Raw genomic sequence first — 14796 nt, 5'->3', positions numbered from 1 at the left:
TGCCTTCGGCATTTAGTCATGCCAGCCACATAACCATGGAGATGTCTTCAGACAGTGCTGGCTCTTTGGCTTTGAAAAGGAGATGAGCACCACCCCCTAGAGTTGGGAACAACTAGCACATATGTGGAAGGAATGGCCCAACACCCTTTCAGATCACAAGTCTCCTCATTACATCATTTCAGAGAGTCCAGGTTTCAATCAAACGTAACTCAGACAACCTAAAAAATTAGCTATGACCCCTACTAATAGAATTCAAGTTCTTGCTACAGGAACAGGAAGCTCAAGTTCAAAGCCCAACAGAGGGTATAAATAACTCTCACTCTCCACTCCATATGATCACCTACCCAGAATCACATGTCCTTGGTGGTTTTCTTCACCATTAAACCATCTTTCCAATCAGCCTCCACTGTTTCCAGTTTCTTTCTCCCCACTTGGAAATGAAACAGATGGATATTTCTTCCAACACAGGTAATGGATGTGAAATGTAAATAGTTTCCTCATCTGTGAAAGATATTTTTAGTTTATTTAGTTTGTCAAACATGTACATGATAATAGTTATAAGTATAAATATGGACATGAACAAAGGAAATGAATATGAATAAATGGGGACAATAGGACAGAGATAGTAGGCTTGCTGTTGCGCTTATGCATGCCCCCTTTTACGGACCTCTTAGGAATGGGGTGAGGTCCACGGTAGACAGTTAGAGGTTGAAGCTGTGGGGGTTAGAGGATGTAACAACGAAGTCAGGTAGAGTATTCCAGGCATTGACTACTCTGTTGCTGAAGTCATATTTTCTGCAATCAAGTTTGGAGTACTTTGAGTACTGCAGTACTCAAGTACCTTGAGTTTGTATCGATTGTTTGCCCGTGTATTATTGAGGATGAAACTGAAGTAGTTGTTGACAGGTAGGATGTTGTAGCAGACATTTTTGTGTACTATGCTTAGGTCAGACCATCGGTGGCGTAGTTCCAGGTTGTCCAAGCCCAAAATGTCAAGCCTGGTGGCATAAGGGATTCTATTGTGAACAGAGGAGTGGAGTACACTTCTCGTGAAATACCTCTTGACCCGCTCAAGTGTATTACTGTCTGATATACAATGTGGATTCCAGGCAGATGAGCTGATATGCCCTGTGCTAAATAAAGAATATTCCTTCTCTGTTTGAATGCAACATACTTAAAAAACACTTGGGTGAAATACCACAGCATGAACAAGATACAGGGGTCAACTTCATAGGTTGTAGGCTTGTTGCTTTCAACCCCACAGGGCTCTTTTACTTGACTTCTCCTGATCCTAATGGTCATGTGAAGGTTGGCCTTCTGGATATGTCTTTGTCCCTTGGATGGCAAATATTGATTTCCAAAAGTTCCAGATGTCAAGGAAGACAGTGCATATCTCAGTCTTCAGAATTAGAGGTCAAATGTCTCCTGCAAATGTCAACTTTAAATGAATGGCCAACAGAGAGGGACCTTGAGGCAATCTGGGTGAACTCAGTACAGCCCTGCCAGAAATATGAAGGAGGCTTACCATGACAGCTTCCTTGGGCGAAGCAGAATCCAAAGCATTGGAAAGAATTTTAGTGAAACTTACAGGGGGAAAAACAACCCCTTTCTCCAAATATATTAATGTATTAATTTAGCTGCTAACTAACTAACTAACTAAATAAGTGGCTAGATGGCTGTTAGCATTGGAACAAATCAAAAACACAAATAATAAACTTCCAAATGGAAAAAACAAACTACCCTAAGAAAAACTACCTGTAAAACAGGTATAGGATATGACTTGCAATAGTTCTGAAGGGCAGGGATGGGTTCCTAAGCAAACTGGTACTGGTTCGCTCGCTGGTGCGTTTTGCTGGCATATTTTGCGTGCCTTATTGTTCACTTCGCTCTCCCACATGCATTGGTTGCGCGTTGCTTGTGCATATGGGGTTCACTGGAAATGGTTGTGTGCATGTGCGAAGACCATTAAAAGGTAATAAACAAGATGCCAGCAATAACAATAGAGAATGGAGAACCGGTTCGGGGGCATGGCCAGCCTGGGTCACTGCCAGTTCTGCAACCCAGCCAGATTATCACTACTGGTTCAGCTGAACTGGGCTGAACCAAGAGCAACCCACCTCTGCTGAAGAAGAAGGGGAAATGGAAGAAGAAGGGGGATGGGAGAGGAGAGGAAGGGGCAGGGCAGGGCAGGGCAGGATAGGATAGGAAAGGAAAGGAAAGGAAAGGAAAGGAAAGGAAAGGAAAGGAAAGGAAAGGAAAGGAAAGGAAAGGAAAGGATTGGATTTCAGGAAAAAAATGTTTCTTTGCTTCTAGCTCATTTTACAGCAGTATGAGCAAAATGCCCAGGAAGAAGAACATCATGGCTTCAAAATAGCAATAGCACTTAGACTTATATACCGCTTTACAGTGCTTTACAGCCCTCTCTAAGCAGTTTTCAGAGTCATCATGTTGTCCCCAACAATCTGGGTCCTCGTTTCATCAACCTTGGAAGTACCCAGATAGTATTTATTGAACAGACACATAGTTTACTTGAACTGCCTCCTTCTCCAATGAAATATTCTCTAATTTATATTGTTGTCGTCATCTTCTATCTATATATATATATAAGATAAAAGGATGTATGTATGTATGTATGTATGTATGTATGTATGTATGTATGTATGTTCCAGCATAACTCTGGAATACCTCGAGCAATTTCAACCAAACTTGGTACACAGATGTCTTACCCTCTGGAAAAAATTACTGTGGGGGTATGACACCTCTAACATACCTTGGGGTCTGTGTTCTGTTAAGATACAGCCTGTTGTGCATTAAAATGGCTTCCACTGTACTTCTTTAAAATGGCTTCTACTGTACGGCTTTGCAGTACTTCACAAGGGGGCTCCCTCTGGTTAAGGAGGAAAATCCAACATTAGAAATTGTGGTGACGTTCATGGAAGGAGGATTGGAATAAATAAATACCCGGGCAGTGCAGGTTATCAGCTAGTTCTTTCTAAAATTAGAGGGAAAGTATAGACATTGTCAAAAGAAATGCAATACTTGGCATGATAAAGAAATGTTTTATTGTCTTCTGATATGTGTTCCAAGTTTAGCTTACTGCTCTGGGGTTTCTTGGAGCTTTTTCATCCAAATATTAACCAGACCATTTTCTTTTAATGACCCCATAATGCCTTTCGGAGCAGAGTCTAGGCAACTAAATGGAGCTAGCAGAGTGCTTTAATGGCCGGATGCCTATCCTGTCACCAATGCGGAGTTTTGTTCAGCAGATATACTCTCAGTGTGCCCAGAGAGAGAAATATCTGCCTCTACCTAGGATCGAACTCACACCCTCCTGATTGTGAGATGGGAGTTCCACCTCTAGGCCACCTCACCACTCTTCCAAATATTATCTTAACAAAGCTCTCTCTCTTCTCATCAATCACAGGATATTTCTTTCTTACTTACTTCTAGAAATTTCTGAAATCTTAAGAAATATTGAAAATCATACCCATTACCTGCTTTATAGGCAGTTTTTCTTGTGGTATTTGCTTTTCTATTTGGAAGTTTATTATTTGTATTTTTGTTTTGTTTCAGGGCTACCAGCCATCTAGTTGCTTAGTTAGTTAGTTAGCAGCTAAATGAATAATATATTTGGAGAAAGATCTTTCTTTCTTTCTCTCTCTCTCTCTCTCTCTCTCTCTCTCTCTCTCTTCTTTCTCTCTCTCTCTCCCTCTCCTTCTTTCTCTCCCTCTCCTTCTTTCTCTTTCTCACCCTCTCTCCCTCTCTTCTCACTTCTCTTTATCTTCCACTCCCTCTTCATCTTTTTCTTTCTCCTCTTTTTCCTCTCTCTATTTTCTACCATGTGCTGCATGTTTTATATTTTCCCCTTGCAGCAAAACAGCCATTATTATTATTTTTTTACATGGCTTAACAAAATATTATTGAAGAAGAAAATATTCAGTCTGAGAGTTAAGACGGTACTTGAATGCTGTTACTAAAATATATTGCTACAATTAACACAGATAATAGTTACACGAATATAGTTAAGTATACAGTTCTATGGCAACAACATTTTCCTCTCTGTGAATCAGTACAGGATGTCGTATTTTCTGCAATTGAGTTTGGAGCGGTTTACTTTCAGTTTGTGTCAATTGTTTGCCCATGCATTATTGTGGTTGAAGCTGAAGAAACCATTGACAGGCAAGACGTTGCAGCAGACAATTTTGTATGCTGTGTTTAGATCATACCGCAGGTGGCACAGTTCCAGATTGACATAGGGGATTCTATTGTGAGTAGAGAAGAGGAGTGCTCTTCTTGTGAAATACCTTCGTTAAGGTAGGAAAACTTTCAACTGAATTTTTTTCTATTCGAGGCAAGTAGTAGAAGTCGGTCTTAGATAACACTATGGTGCACCACCAAATTAACATCACAGCAAGTATAAGATATGCCAGACCTTATTCTGACATAGAAAATAAAAATGGCTAGTTCCTACAAGTTGTTCAAAAGCCAGAAGAATAAGTGCCAAGTATCCATTACCTTGTTGTCGAGCCAGGAATAAAAGAAACCCAGAGAAAATTATATTTTACTCCATTCTCAAAATAATTGCAATAGGAAAGACTTCACAAGGGATTCCTTGCAAGGTGGGAGGCAGAAATATAGAGATGGAATTAGTGTTATTGAAAAATTGGATAATACCAGAAATAATGTGAGTGGGGTAGTTTTCCTTATACCTCCAGTCATTCCTTCCTTGATTGTTGCTTTCAATCTGCCAATTCAAAACTTGGTGGGATATTTCGGCCCAGCCAGACCCCCTTTCCTATATAAGGTAAAGGTAAAAGTTCCCTTCTGTTGGGTAGTTGAATACAATCCTACTTATGATTTGGGGGCAAGTATGGCTGTCCACAGGGAGAAAACAAGAAGAGAAATTAATATATAATATATGTATGATGATATTACGATGCCAAGACATTTGTTTCACATGGTTAACTTATTCACGTATAAAACTTATATGGCCACCCAGCTTACATTAAAGCCAAGAAAGCACATATCTTAGGCACTCACGTTCATATCAAATAGCCCACTTAATGACAGGCCAGTTATAAAGATCATGAGTTCAGGTTGAACCTGACCATTATGAAGAAACATTGCTGTGGTACCACATATACTAGATTAATATGTTGCTGCCTTCCTCCCTCCCTCCCTTTTTTCCCTCCCTCCCTCCCATTTCTCCCCTCCCTTCCTCCCTCCCATTTCCTTCCTTCATTGTTTCCCTCCTTCCTTCCTCCCTCCCATTTCTCCGCTCTCTCCTTCCTTCCTTCCTTCCTTCCTTCCTTCCTTCCTTCCTTCCTTCCTTCCTTCCTTCCTCCCTCCCTCCCATTTCTCACCTCCCTTTCTTCCTCCCTCCATCCCACCCATTTCCTTCCTTCATTGTTTCCCTCCTTCCTTCATCCCTCCCCCTTCCTTCCCTCCTTCCTGCCTCCCACACATTTTCCTTCCTCCCCCTTCCCTCTTCCCCCTCCCTCCCACCCATTTCCCTATCTACTTCCTTCCTTTGTTCTTTCCTCTCCCTTCATTCCCTTCATCTTCCTGCCTCCCATTTCCCTCCCTCCCTTCCCTCTTCCCTCCCTCCCATTTCCTTCCTTCATTCCTTCCTCCCTTCTCTCCTCACTCTCTCCCTTCCTTCCATTTCCCTCCTTCCTTCTCTCCTCCCTCTCATTTCCCTTCTTCCTCCCTCCCTTCCCTCCCTTCTCACAAAAGTGACAGCAATATCATTGCAAAATGATGCCTGTTGCCTAACAAATGCTGATATGGCCATATTGGACCTTTACCTCTCATTAGCGCATCTGTACAGGTTAAATATCAAATAAAAACTGTGGCGGTTGAGCTAATTTATTGCATTTTTGTCTCCCTATCTCCTTTCTGGATTTATTGAATGACAAAGTGGAAGCTCCAGATTTGGGGGGGGGGATGGGAAGGCGTGTGCTCTGCCAGCTTTTTTTTTTGAGAGAGAGAGTCTCTTCAGAAGTGCTCTTTGACAGCATCCTTCATGTCTCCCTTGAAATTTGCTTGGAATAGTGCTGCATCACTCAAGATTCACGAAGAAAGAGGAATTGTGGTAGCTGAGCCAAATGAAGAGCAGAACATTGAATCACAAGTAAAACCCAGCAACTTTATGAATGGTGAATCCATGCCAACCTCCAAATTCTCCCGCCCCCACCCCATGCCTGTGCAATGCAGTTGGCAACTCGATATCTCAACTAACAAATGCTCTGTCCTACACATTGGCAACAAAAATCAGAATACCAAATACAAACTGGGTGGATACGACCTCGTAGATGACTCTCACTCTGTCAAGGACCTAGGAGTACTCATCTCAAATGATCTAAACCCCAGAATGCACTGTAACAGCATTGCCAAAAAGGCATTAAGAGTTGTTAACCTAATTTTGCGAAGCTTCTCATCAGGTAACATTGTACTGCTAACTAGGGCGTACAAAACCTTTACCAGACCAATTCTCAAATACAGCTCATCTGCCTGGAATCCACACTGTATATCACACATTAATACAATTGAGTGGGTACAGAGGTATTTCACAAGAAGCGTACTCCACTTCTGTGCTCACAATAGAATCCCTTATGCCACCAGGCTTGAAATTTTGGGCTTGGACAACCTGGAACTGTGCCACCTACAGTCTGACCTAAGCTTAGTACACAAAATTGTCTGCTAATGTCCTACCTTTCAAGGACTACTTCTGCTTCAACCTCAATAATATGCAGACAAACAATTGATACAAACTCAAGGTAAACTGCTCCAAACTCAACTGCCGAAAATACAACATCAGCAACAGAGTGGTCAATGCCTGGAATGCTCTACCTGACTTCATTGTTACATCCACTAACCCCCACAGCTTCAACCTTAAACTCTCTACCATGGACTTCACCCCATTCCTAAGAGGTCCGAAAATGGGGTGTGCATAAGTAAGACCGTTCCTGTCTTACTGTCCCCATTTATCTGTATTTACTTCCTTTGCTCATGTTTATGTTCATACTTATACCTGTTACTTTGTACATGCTTGACAAACCAAATAATAAATAAATAAATAAATAAATAAATAAATAAATAAATAAATAAATAAATAAATAAATAAATAAATAAATAAATAAATAAATAAATAAATAAATAAATGCCTCTCAAACGTGGCTCAAATTTCTCATGAGGAAACATTCCTCCTGCTTCTGTTACATTAATACAGACTAACCCCAGGGCAGTGATGGCTCTTACTGTATCTTGCCTTCCTAGACAGAAAGCCACAATCTTATATTTTGAAAAGCACTTCTTATGCTCTCATTTTCAAGGAGGCAAGCGAAAGAAAAATGTAAATCACACTGTAATGCTAAATCCCCCCCGTGAGCGTTGTGATACAAGTTTGAAGGTCAGAAGAAAAAAAACTGCAAATATCTCTGCAGTGCAATTGTATAAAAGTAAAGGTTCAACTTGCACATATGTGTTAGTCCTTCCCGACTCTACAGGGCAATGCTCATCTCCGTTTCAAAGCCAAAGAGCCAGCACTGTCCGAAGACGTCTCTGTGGTCATGTGGCCGGCATGACTAAATGTTGAAGGCGAACAGAATACTGTTACCTTCCCATCAAAGGTAGTTCCTATTTTTCTACTTGCAGTTTTACATGCTTTTGAACTGCTAGGTTGGCAGAAGCTGGGACAAGTCATGGTTTGAATCCGTTATGCAGCACTATGGATTCAAATCCCCAAACTGCCAACCTTTCTGATTGACAAGCTCAGCATCTTAGCCACGGAGCCACTGCGTCCCTAGTTACAATTGTATACCGTAGTGGAAAGTTCAACAGAGTGGTCTCGCATAATATATATCCAAGGATCTTGTGGAGACCCTGCTCTTCTGGGTCTTCAGATGGATGTGTGAAAGATATCTCTCCTCACCACCCTCTGCCCCAACCCCCTAGCAGGTCGACAAATTTATCGTGTTGATTCCGAAATCCCAAAGTTGTCTATTACTCTTAATTATCTGCACTGTGCGAGGTTCCATTTAAAGCAATTTGAATGAATTACCCTTTCATGTTGAATAGTAAAATTAATTCAGGGAGCATCATGCCTCGCCTTTAAATAATTTCAACCATGGGGGGGGAGAAACCACCCACTTTTTCATATGTGCAATAACACTAATTCCCCCCCCCCCCTCAGATCAAGTGACGGGCTTGAACCGATTTGAACTATAAGTCAAAATGAATCAAAGGGCAAATTTGAATTGTGTCGATTTAATACGTCAAATTACATTTCCAGTTTAAGTCAGACCCAGGCTAATTCACTACATATATCCCTCTGAGTTCTTCATTAAATTAATGAACATTTCACCTTTACATTAATATATTTTTAGAAATATAGGTAAAGGTAAAAATTCCCCTCGCACATATGTACTAGTTGTTCCCGAATCTAGGGGGCAGTGCTCATCTCCACTTTAAAGCCAAAGAGCCAGCGCTGTCCGAAGATGTCTCTCTGGTCATGTGGCCAGCATGACTCAATGCCAAAGGCACACAGAATGCTGTTACCTTCCCACCAAAGGTGGACCCTATTTTTCTATTTGCATTTTTATGTGCTTTCGAACTGCTAGGTTGGGAGAAGCTGGGACAAGTAATGGGAGCTCACTTCATTATGTAGTGCTAGGGATTCAAACCACTGAAATGCTGACCTTCTGATTGACAAACTCAGTTTCTTAGCCACTGAGCTACTGCGTTCCTTTTAGGAATATACAAGTATGCAATAAAACCAATATATATTAAAATATATAGTAAATAATTTATTTCAAAAACTACAGTCATCTCTGTAAAATGGATTTTTTTAACACAGGAAGGATAGAAAAGATTTGTTTACTTTTAATTTATTTTGTTTTATTTATTCAATTTTTATAGCCCCCCCCCCATCTCAGTGACTCTAACTGCCTTACAATTCCAAAAGGTACAACAATGAAAACAATAAAAAAGTAAAAAGTAAAAAAAAACTATTGCAAATGTGGATCACATGACCCCAGGAAACGGCAACGGTCATAAATATGAGTCAGTTGCCATGTGTCTGAATTTTGATCATGGGACTCACCCTGGTGATGCTGCAATGGTTGTAAGTGTGATAAATGGTCATAAGTCACGTTTTTTCAGTGTAACTTCAAACAGTCACTAAATGAACTGTTGTAAGTCAAAGACCACCTGTATAGGGTGCATTTGTTCTGATGTTACTTCCTGCATAAAAAGGGAAGGAAACCCTTTCAACAAGGAAATGAAAACTCTCAAAGAAGCCATCAATCAAGATTAATACTCCTTTGAGGATTGTCTATTAATGTATATTAGTTTATGTTTAATTTACATAATACAACATGCCATATTAATAATTAGTATATTAAACTTGCATGTTATATTATGTGTTGTGGCCTACCAGTGGCCAAAGGAGCTTACAGCAGAGTTGGACAGCAAGGAAGTTGGGGAGAAATATGGGCCAGTCCTGGAGGCTGGGGAAGGCTTGTACGAGGGCTCTTCGTCAGAAGCAGAGAGGGTGCGAAGGCTATCTGGAAGTTCTCAGCTGCCTCCAGAGCTAGACAGCATAAATATTTTAACCAAGATAATAATAATAACAAAGAAGAAGAAGGAGGAGGAGGAGGAGGAGGAGGAGGAGGAGGAGGAGGAGGAGGAGGAGGAGGAGGAGGAGGAGGAGAAGGAGAAGAAGAAGAAGAAGAAGAAGAAGAAGAAGAAGAAGAAGAAGAAGAAGAAGAAGAAGAAGAAGAAGAAGAAGAAGAAATAGTAGTAGCAGTAGCAGCAGCAGCAGCAGCAGCAGCAGCAGCAGCAGCAGCAGCAGCAGCAGCAGCAGCAGCAGCAGTGTTGGATTCATTGCTTTAGACATTTGGCTTCAAAGAAATAAATGTAAGTGCATCATAATATATGAAACCCAGATGTCAACGCCTAAAGTGTTTCCATGACTACTATCAACTTGAGAAGAGGGGGGGGGGATGTCATGCATACTTTTGGCCAGAGTAAAAGTCTCATATTGTTGTACTGGGATGTGAATGCACATGTCCAGAACCCTGCCATAATGTCCTGTTGGAGAATGTGATTGATGACCTCAGCCAGAGGGGAGGGGGCACAGGGGTAAAGTTCAGACGCCATTAAGTGGGATTTAGTTTCAGCTACACAGAAGTACATGCCAAGATGTTAGTCCTAATAAATGAATGGTTTTTTTAACTTTGTCTCAGGGCTCTAAATTAATTAGGCCAACTCTTGGAAACTTCACAGATAGCTGAAAGTAAAGCCGTCTTAGGCTGGCAACCCCCTCACACCTGCAGACAACTACAAAGTTTCCTAGTTTTCGCGAACATCTATAGGCAATTCATCCCTTCCTTTGCGAAAATTGCCAAACCCCCACCAGATAGAAGGAGAAGAATCCCAAAAGAGCAACCAGTGCCTCTCCCATGCAGCAGGCAGGCTGCCAAGAACAGGCAACCCCCTCCCTCTCTCCAAACTAAGGGTGAAGAAGATGACCAGCCATATCAGGCACAGGCATACAGAGGCCCACAGGAGGTTGGAGGAGTAGGGCTGAACGACCCACCCCAATTCAGGGGAAAGATTGATGGAGACTCAGATCAGCTAACCCTATTCCTTGATTTAGCTGACACCCACCTAGAATGCTATGGGCATCTCTACCAATCCCCCAGAACCATGGTAAATGCCATCGCAGAAGGGCTAGAGGGAGAAGCAAAGGAATGGCTAGCAACCCTTCACAAGAGGAGAGCCCCCCAACTCTGAGACATAGATGACTTTCTGCAACTACTAGAGGCCAAGTTTGAAGAGGGGGAGGATGACCCATATGCGGAAGAGGAGCTCAGCAACCTAAAGCAGAGAGGCCGCCCCATCAAAGAGCACATCCGTGAATTCAGGAGGGTCATAGGAAGGCTACTCCCATTACCAGAGCGGCTGATGGTGCATTTTTTCAGAACAAGCCTGGACAAGCAAATTGCCCAAGTAACCACATACCACGACATCCCAAATCGACTCTCTGAGTGGTTCCGAGTAGCAACAAAAGTCGACAGTGGGCTACACGCCAACAACATGAGAAAACAACCAGACACAAGAGAGAGAGATCAACCTGACCTGAAACCACCCCGCTGACCCACAGCACCATAGCGGGCCCTGAGACCAGCCCTCTCTCGAAGTCCACTGAAATGCTACAGATGTGGGGGGATGGGCCACATGGCAACTGCATACCCAACCCCAGGCCCAAAACCAAGGCCAAACCCACCAAAGGGGGCCTCAAATGAGCCATCAACACATCCAGAAAAGCCTTTCAGGCTGCAGAAGCCCCTTCCCCTCCAGGCAAAAGCAGTAGAACACCAGGCAACAATGACCAGTTGGCCGAATCCTATGACAGCAAGGACGAGGGAGAAAATGACCCAATGGTGAGTGAGCCAATTCACCCTTTCCTTTTTCCAATATGCCTCACAGCCCCAAAAACAGGAAACCAGGGGGATTTCCAAGCCCTAATAGACTCAGGCTGCACTAGGTGCTTGACCACAGTCCTGACACTGGGGATCAGAGCAAAAGGACTGGCCCACCCAATCCAGTTTGAACAAGTTGACGGGTCCCTAATGGGGGGAGCTTATGCCACCCACTTAATTGAACCAGTGAGGCTAGAGTTAGTGGATCACTGGGAAGTAATTCGATTCATAATAGCCCCCAAAATTACAGATGCAGTCATACTGGGACTCTCCTGGCAGGACAAGTGGGGACCAACCATCTGGTGGCAAGGAGGTACCTGCAGACTTAGGATATCAAGGGGCCCCCAACCTCTCCCACACCAGCAAACAGAAACACCGCCCACGCCAGAAACTCCCCAAAAGAGGCCACAAGAACAACTAGCAACCACAGCTGACAAAACCCCAGAGGCTGAACTGATTCCGATGGAATATCAGGACCTCGCAGAAGTATTCAGCAAGGCAGAGTGCAATGTTCTGCCTCCCCACCGGGAGACAGACTGTGCCATCAAAATCATCCCCAGGGTAAAACTAACCAAGCCCAAACTGTACACCATGACACCCCGGGAAATGCAAGAGATGCGCAAATATATAGACAAAAACCTAGCAAGGGTGTTCATTAAGCCAGCCAAGCCACTGGTCGCAGCGCTAGTCCTCTTCAAAGAAAAAAAAGATGGCACTATGAGGCTGTGTGTGGACTTTCGAGGGATAAACGGTGTGTCCAAACACAACCTATATCCGCTCCCCCTCATGAAGGATATGCTATCTCATCTGGCCAAGGGAAAAGTCTTCACCAAACTAGACCTCAGAGAAGCATACTACCGAGTACGAATCAGAGAGGGAGATGAGTGGAAAACAGCAATCAACTGCCTTTTGGACTGCAGGGGACCCCAGCGGTATTTATGCAGTTAATAAATGAGGTGTTGCATGAGCACCTCTACAAGGGGGTCCTCATCTACCTAGATGACATCCTTATCTATACTGAAACCATGGATGACCACGTACCCCTGGTCTGCCAAGTACTGAAAAAACTTCTGGCAGCCAACCTGTACGTCAAGGTATCAAAATGCGAATTCCACAGTGCCCAGTTAGACTACCTGGGTTACCAAGTGTCAAATGGGGGAATAGAGATGGACCCAGCAAAAGTGCAAGCCTCTTAGGCTGGCAAACCCCTCACACCCGCAAACAACTACAAAGTTTCCTAGGTTTCATGAACTTCTACAGGCAATTCATCCCCTCCTTTGTGAAAATTGCCAAACCCTTAACAGACCTCCTGAAGACAGGGAGCCCAGGAATGAAACCTCATCCGGGACAACCCCTACCATGGGACCTAACCTGCCAAGAGGCATTCGAAACACTAAAAGAAATGTTTGCAAAGGAGCCAGTGCTGAAGCATCCTGACCCCGAGCAACCTTTTGTGATCCAGGCTGATGCCAGCAACATGGCAGTGGGAGCGGTGCTACTCCAAAGAAACAACCAAGGAAACTTACAACCCTGCGCCTATACCTCCCGCAAGCTCACAGACACAGAGAGACGATGGGCTGCATGGGAAAAGGAGGCTTTTGCAGTGAGATGGGCACTGCTAACCTGGAGACACCTGTTGGAAGGGAGCCAGAAACCGTTCAAAGTCTGGACCGACCATAAAAATCTAGAGGCACTTAGGACCCCACGGAGGCTATCACCCAAACAAGTCCGATGGGCTCAATACTTCAACCGTTTTGATTTTGTTTTAAAGCACATTCCAGGGGGGAGGAACTTTCTAGCTGATGCCCTCTTCTGCATGCCTCAGTACAAATGCGAACGGGAACACGTAGTGAATGCCATCATTCCCTCTACCCAAACCACTGCCCAAGTGACCACTAGACAGAAATGCCGTGACCGGCAAGACCAACTTACAAGTGACCTAACCACGAAACTGAACTGCTAGCAGACCCCTGGTTCCAAACCAACCAACACATCTTGTCAAAGAGAGATGACTTTGCAAGGGGACAAAACTCTATGTCCCAGAATCCCTACGTACCCTAGTTCTCCAGAGGAGTCATGATGCCAAACCAGCAGGCCACTTTGGGTTCCTAAAGACTTTACCCTTAGCCCGGAGGCAATTCTGGTGGCCTGGCATGAAGAAAGATGTAGATAGTTATGTAAAATTTGTACCATTTGCGCCACAATGAAGAGACGACCAGGAAAACCCCCTGAACTACTGCAAACAGTAGCAGAGCCAACGAGGTCGTAGGAGGAGATCGCAATGGACTTTATAGTAGAGTTGCCAAAAAGTGGGGGAAACACAGTGATTTGGACTGTAATAAACCTGTTCTCCAAACAGGAACACTTCATACCCTGTAGCAGACTACCCTCGGCTCACATGCTGGCTAAACTGTTCATGAAGCATATCTACCAACTGCATGGAGTACCTTGAAGAATTATCTCAGACAGAGGAGTCCAGTTCACGGCTAAGTTCTGGAGGGAGTTCCTGCAGTCCATTGGATCATCTCAGGGTCTTAGTTCAGCTTTTCATCCGAGCACCAATGGGGCAGCAGAGAGACTGAACGCCATGGTAGAGCAGTACCTGAGGTGCTACGTGAACTATCAGCAATCCAATTGGGCAGACCTTTTATCTTTTGCTGAGGTGGCATACAATAATGCTGTTCACAATAGCACAGGACTCATGCCATTCAAAATAGTGAGTGGTATGGACTTCGTCCCAATACCTGAGTATCCAAGGGATCCCCCTTCCTCAGTCAGCTTTGCTGACTGGATGTTGATGTTGAAAGCGACCTGGGAAAATGTCAAAAAGGTGCTGGCTAAAGCGGCACAAACCTATAAGAAACAGGCAGACAAACACCGGACTCCACAATGGCCATTCCGGGTGGAAGAGAAGGTTTACCTCTCCACAAAATATTTGAGATTTAAACTGCCTAGCAAGAAACTGGGGCGAAAGTTTATGGGACCATTCGCCATAGTAAAGATCATCAACCCAGTCACAGTCCAATTGAAACTGTCTCAATTGTTGGGGAAGATACACCCAGCATTTCATAGCAGCTTCTTAAAATCCGTGATTGGATCCACTCTGAGACCATTACCCCGGGAGCCCCCGGGCCCTATGGTCATAAGGGGCCAAACCCATTAGGAAGTTCAGCGTATCCTTGATTCAAGGTGGCACAGGAGACAACTCCAATACTTAATCAAATTGAAGGGCTACCCCTTATCAGAGGCATCTTGGGTGAAAAGTAGAAATATCCAGGCTGATCATCTTATAGCAAAATTCTATGCAGAA

This window comes from Natrix helvetica (genome assembly GCF_964273705.1).
Source record: "Natrix helvetica genome assembly, chromosome: 7".
Classification (NCBI taxonomy): domain Eukaryota; kingdom Metazoa; phylum Chordata; class Lepidosauria; order Squamata; family Natricidae; genus Natrix; species Natrix helvetica.
Note: the sequence above shows the minus strand (reverse complement) of the source record.